Below are 7,119 nucleotides of genomic sequence, written 5' to 3' on the forward strand. Positions count from 1 at the left end.
TGTGTAAAATATCTTCTTACCAATAAATGTATGATCAAAACTATATTCTACTTTCAAAATGAATGGACGTAACTCTTACAAGTTAACGTTGTTCAACTTGCTATAAGCGTTATTCCAAACATGCACGTTTAGCTACAGTACGTTATTTAATGCATGTCTGACCTGGGTTTAGATAATAAGAACAAATTGGCCTTATGAAACGCTCCGAGCAAAGCTGAAATGAAATAGAATATATTCCTTTTTTCAACCTTAGGAAATCAGCTTAACTAATCCAGTACTTGAATATTTTCGAAAACATATCCAGAATTATTCTTAGTTCATCAAATTTCAGAAATAGTGTAGTCCTCTGATGCTTCCATTCTGTCTACACTTCCGACACCAGCAATACGGCAACAGCGTGTTAAGCCGGCGTTTTTATACGAATCGCGCCTTTCAAGTCCAGCAAATTCTCCGGAACTTTAATTTTTCACGATCAGATACACACTTCGCTTTCCTACTATAAAACGAGTTGCTTACAATCACCTCTGTCACGTGAATTTAGATCGACCGTGCACCAATACACTTAACATTTTATCGAAATAGAATAAATAGTTTATATTTAAAAAAACTCAGTGAATATTGCGATAAATTCATTCTTTCCTGTGCGTTTTTTAACACCGATAAGAATGGGACACTTAGCCTATGTAAGGTCTAGAATTGTCTATTTATCTATTTCTTTTAATGTTGATTTTTCATTTCGTTTGATTTCGTTTCGTTTTGTTTGATTTCGTTTTGTTTTTTTTTCGTTTGATTTCGTTTGATTTCGTTTCGTTTCGTTTTGCTATCCTTTCGTACTTTACAGGTACCCCATATTAGGAGGTACACATATACGAATACACGAAAACAATATGAATTAAAGTCCAGAAGAAGTTAAAAGCAAAACAGTGTGTCTTGATTTTGAAGTTTCCCAGATGTGCAGACAGCCCGGATACAAAATGAGTCGCATTACATTTTTATGATATGAATTTCAAAGTGTTTTGTATTTTAGATATAATCAATATCGTCGTGTTGTTGCCAGGGGTAACGACGGTAAAATACAAATTAAAAAATACTGTACTATTTTATTTTATCATTTTTAAGAGAAATAAATTTTACTCTCTACAAAAAGCCCATTAAGGTCAATAAGATAAAATAGAGTTAATTGATACACGTTATAACGCGAAAAAAAAATGAACGTAAGAAACACGTAATAACGTAAATAGAAACACGAAATAACGCGAAAAAACACGAAATAGCATCAATCAAAACAAGTAATAACGCGAAAAAAACACGTAATAACGCAAGAAAACACGTAATAACGTCAATTGAAATACGTAATAACGCGAAAAAACACGTAATAACATAAATCAAAACACGTAATAACGCGAAAAAGCACGAAATTACATCAATCAAAACACGTAATAACGCGAAAAAGCACGAAATTACATCAATCAAAACACGTAATAACGCGAAAAAGCACGAAATTACATCAATCAAAACACGTAATAACGCAAAAAAACAACAACACGTATTCACGCGAAAAAACACGTAATAACGTAAATAGAAACACGTTATAACGCGAGAAACACGTAATAACGCAGATAGAAACACGATATAACGTAAATAGAAACACGACGTAAATAGAAACACGTTATAACGCGGGAAACACGTAATAACGCAAATAGAAACACGATATAACGTAAATAGAAACACGACATAACGTAAATAGAAACACGTTATAACGCGAGAAACACGTAATAACGCGAAAAAAACACGTAATAACGTAAATAGAAACACGTAATAACGTAAATAGAAACACGTAATAACGCAAGAAAAAACACGAAATAACATGAATTGAAATACTTCAAAACGCGAAAACGCACGAAATAACGCGAACAAACACATAATAACGCAAATCAAAACACGTAATAACAATAAAAACAAGTAATATATTTTAAAATGCATGATAATTGTTTGTTCTGTACTTCCTGCCTGTTGACAAATCGGAGAGCAATGTTACAAAGATATTACAAAAATATTGAATTGGTGACCTTTTGTCTTTATTTTGTCAAATATTGTAAATTTGTATTTGTTTTGGGAAAGGGCGTTGATCAGTTGCAAAAACTTGTGCCCAATCCCTTTGTACTTTTTGACAATAAAATATGTTTGAATCACGTAATAACGCGAAAACACACGTTATTACGTATCCCAACTCATCCATACGGCCCATTTACGCATTGTGTCGATGGTTGGGATTGTCCGAAACATAAATGTGTACATCTGGTTGAGATTTAGCAAAATAGATATATCATTAATACTAGCTCATTCAGAAAGAGTTGTCATTATCATTTTCAGAAGATTAATCCTTAAGTTAGACCGTTTGAGATTGGACGCTTTCTAGAAAGCTTCCGTAAACATAACCAAGTTTACACATGATCGTGCATGTGTTTATCATTTGATCACCCAGATTGAATTGATCTTGACAATAAATACAATCTCCCAAGCGTTTAATTTTTAAATAACAAACTCTAGAGAAAGTTTGTCTTAATGTAATTCAAAATAGGAAAATTTGATAATATTTGATATATCAATTGATATATATATATAGATATATTAATTATAAATTTAGAAGAAAAAAAACACAAAAAAGGGGGAAAAAAGCCTCGTTAATTATCATATATCAAACGGATCGTTTTGAAATAGTCTTGGTGTCAATGGACATTGTATCAAACAAATAACAAGCGTTTTTAGATTTGGTTAATGAAGAAATCTCTTTTCTTTCGTAGTGTTTCGATTTGCGTTTTTACATTTTTGTTATCGCATGTGTTTGTTCGCATTATTTCTGTACGTGTTTTTTTCGCGTTATGAAGACTTTTTCTCTTACAATTAGTATGCAAAACTCAGTATACGTATGATACAGCGTTTTTGAAATAATGATAGAATAAATAAACAGAGCTAAGTTTGAAAAATGTATGCATATATATATATATATATATATAGTGAATCGAACCAAGAAAAAGTCCTGACAGTGTTAATAATTATAAAAAGCACAATAAAGTAGCTCGATCCATACAGTTACAGTTTAAGCGCCATCCTATATCATAGATAATGAAGTATATTTCCTTCACAACACATTATATACGTACAGTAGACGGTGATACTGACGTCAGCACCCCTCGCACTCCCGTACTCATTACTGGCCGTACACCTGTACACGCCCCCCTGACTACGCTGTATGTTGGTGTGTTTGAGACCTGACCCTGTTGTATAGGACTGTCCATCCTTTGTCCAGCTGTAGGCACAGACCGGGTTACAGTCAGCAGAACACGTGATGGTGGGGATAGTCTGTCCCTCTGTAGGAGTGTAGGTCAAAGTTGGTGGAGTCAGACTTACGGTGGAAGGTCCGTCTGAAATTGTGTTTAATCGAAATGTTTCACTGAATATCTAGGTCAATGTATACATTTTCCAGTTTTTCTCAGCCGTGTTTTACTTTTTTAAATTCACTAAACATTTGTCTGATCTATTTACCCATAATTGTTACTTTCGAAAACGTCACGTACGCTATTAAAACACTCCAAAACGTGTTGACAATTGTCCCTTATATCAGATATATCACCATTACAGTTTACTATAGGCGAAGTCATAGTTGATGGAGTTTGATTGATTGATTTGTTTTGTTTAACGTCCTATTAACAGCCAGGGTCATTTAAGGACGTGCCAGGTTTTTGAGGTGGAGGAAAGCCGGAGTACCTGGAGAAAAACCACCGGCCTACGGTCAGTACCTGGCAACTGCCACACGTAGGTTTCGAACTCGCAACCCAGAGGTGGAGGGCTAGTGATAAAGTGTCGGGACACCTTAACCACTCGGCCACCGCAACCCCGTTGATGGAGTCAGACTTTCTCAAACATATATTTGAAGGAATATTTTTTATTTTCCTAGTTTCACCAAATGGCGATATACTTATTTGTTTAAAGATTGTAGATGTCTTTTATCAAAGCAGGATACAGAACAAGGGTTTGTACCCGGTGGATATTCTGATTAAAAGAAATTAGTTAAAGTATCAAAACATCCAAACGACTATATGAAGGTCATTTAAAGGTGACTAAATTACCACATTACATTTGTATTACCATATCATACAGACAGTCAACGAGATTTGTTCTTGTCGCTCTAGTGTGATCATATCCGTGTGCTAATAATTCTGTTTTCATCGAATAAAGTGTCCGTATTTGTTAATATGAATAAATGTCCTTTCATAATAGTTTTTTTCTGATGATTTTAAGGGTTTAATGTTCTTATTCAATAATCTTACATTTCTCTAATATCACTTTCAATTCATCGCGTCGATTTTATTCATAAAACACATCTAGCCAATGAAGATTTAGATTTAAAAGAGCATATCTCAATTACATGTATACCTGTACCACTGACTTAAATTGGACACATTTCCTTTGTTTATAATCCTTTTGTTGACATATTGAACTGTTTGCTTATTTTTTGTGTGGTCCAGGATTAGTCAGAATTAGTTCTCCGCCATTTTGTATGCATACATTGTTACATAATATATATACATGTATCTTGAAATCCTATAGTACCATTTGGAAATAAATTGAAATAAAGTGTAGTTTTTATTCAGAATTAAGCAAGAAGCGTATCGTATATGTTTGCCAGTTGAAGATTTTAGCAAATAATTAATTATTTCTTAACAATCATAAGTCAAGTGAACATGTCTATCATTCGTTTCGCGACAAGCACATATCACTATATTTAAGTGTAAATTACACTCATGGTCCGCGCTTTGGCTACTTGGATATCATTGATGTACATATGTATAATGAATTAGCTTTGATTCGAATAAACACCATTCAACATTAAACATAAGATACGGTACCTCCATTTCCATCTCTTCCGATACATGCTGTAGGGGTAGAGTACACTTTCGAACATGTCATCTTTGTGGCGTTATAGGCATAGCCAACACGTTTTGCCACCACATGTGCCTCCATACACGGCAATAGACGTACGGCTAGGAAAAGGATACATGGAGCTGCGCGGAGCTGCGCGGCGCGGGCGTGCAATTATACCCTTAAGCTAGCCAATGGGCGCGACATACGAGTGGTCGGACGGTAGGACGGATTGTCGGGCGACGGACGGATGGACGAGAGCAATATGTGCTATGGTGTTCTTTATATACATACATACTGGTTTTAGCAATTGAAAACGAAGCCTTACTCCCGGGCTTATGGAATGAAACCAAAACATACAATTGAGTTTGAAATTAACAGTCTTACCTTGGTCATAAGTTGTGCGGTAGGAGACATTGAGGGCCCAGCTAAGACTCAGATAATAGAGCTCGAGAAACACATCCTATACTACTTTTACTACTAAACTACTTGTTTTTTTATGGAAAAAACTCTCAGCTTGAGTAACTGAATAACACAATACCTTCCAGTAATTCATCTTCGCAGACATAATAACTATTAACGAGATATTGATTAATGGAAATCGGAGCTTATTAATCATGTATCTATGATATTCTAGAAGCAAACTGCAAAGCGCTGACCTACAATTGCTAGTTAGACATCCACACATTAAAAATAACAACGCGTGCAAACATTGAAATATGCTTTAAACAAATATGATCAGCGTTTTCTAGAAATGATAAAAATTCTCACTTGATGTTTTCTGGATAATTTCCAAATAAAAATCCAATATTCTGGATATTATGATTTCTCCTTTATTTAATTGCGCGCGTGGTCACAACGGAAGAATGCTACAAAATGTAGTTAGGTTTCTTGGATCATATCCTCTAACAGGGGCTATACCAGTTTTGCTTCTTCCTTTTTCGTCGTTAGTGTTATACTTAGACAGAAAATAAGATAGGATATGACAGAGACGGAAATTGTCAACAACGAAATCACCAAATATAGATTATTCACCTATTACCTGATACGATCATGGCCGAGAAGTTTTTATTGACATCTTGGGATCACGCTTACAAGGTGCGCACGTGCAGCTACTGTGTCAGTTGCAGCTCTCATGAACTAGAGCCGAGCTTCATTAGACAGTTTGTCGCAAGACAATAGCTACCTACCATTGTTTAATAGACGTTTTGATATACTTTGATACTTTGCGTTGTATTCGAGATTAAATTCAGGTTTATGCGTTATTTTAACTTTACACTATATACTAATGCAATTTAAAACGAAAATTTATCTTGTGCTTTTAAGACGCGAATATACATACTTACACTGTACAGTAACACTGGTTATTATAGCCGACTCCCCGACAACATTTCCAGTTACTTACACTGTACAGTAACACTGGTTATTATAGTCGACTCCCCGACAACATTCCCAGTTACTTACACTGTACAGTAACACTGGTTATTATAGTCGACTCCCCGACAACATTTCCAGTTACTTACACTGTACAGTAACACTGGTTATTACAGTCGACTCCCCGACAACAATCCTAGCAGTACACCTGTACGTCCCGTGTTCTGATCTGTCCAGTTGTCCCAGTGACAACACAGGTGAGACAGTAAAGTTGGTGTTGTCCGGTCGTGTCCAGACAAAGGTACAGCCAGGTCTACAGTCCGCTGTGCAGGTGATGTCTGGTAACGTGTCACCCTCTGTCCTGGTGTAGGTAGTGTCGGGTGGGGACAGAGCTATGGATGAACCGGGGCCGTCTGTAAACATTAATGTTGATAATACGTTTAGATAGTTATCACAAGATAAAGGAAAGTGGAAAAATGTTTTGAAACTCGGGTTTTCAAATAGCAGCTAGGCACATAAGCACGAAATGTTCTTCCGAAACAATATGTATTTACATATACTTAATAATGTAGAATTACGTACATCAAGATAAGAAAACAGACTTTAGAAACGTAACATATATCAGCCCATGAAACATAATTGAAATCATAATGTGGCAAAGAACTTTTACTCCAAGAATCTACGTCGCAGTTTTTTTTTTATCATTCACCAAATTCTTCTATGACAGTATGGCATGATAATATTTGTCGCAAATTGATTGAATTTGATTAATGCTCTCTTATGGGAAACTTTTAGTTAATGAACATATACCGGATCAGTTAT

This window comes from Pecten maximus, chromosome 13 (genome assembly GCF_902652985.1).
Source record: "Pecten maximus chromosome 13, xPecMax1.1, whole genome shotgun sequence".
In the NCBI taxonomy this organism is placed as follows: domain Eukaryota; kingdom Metazoa; phylum Mollusca; class Bivalvia; order Pectinida; family Pectinidae; genus Pecten; species Pecten maximus.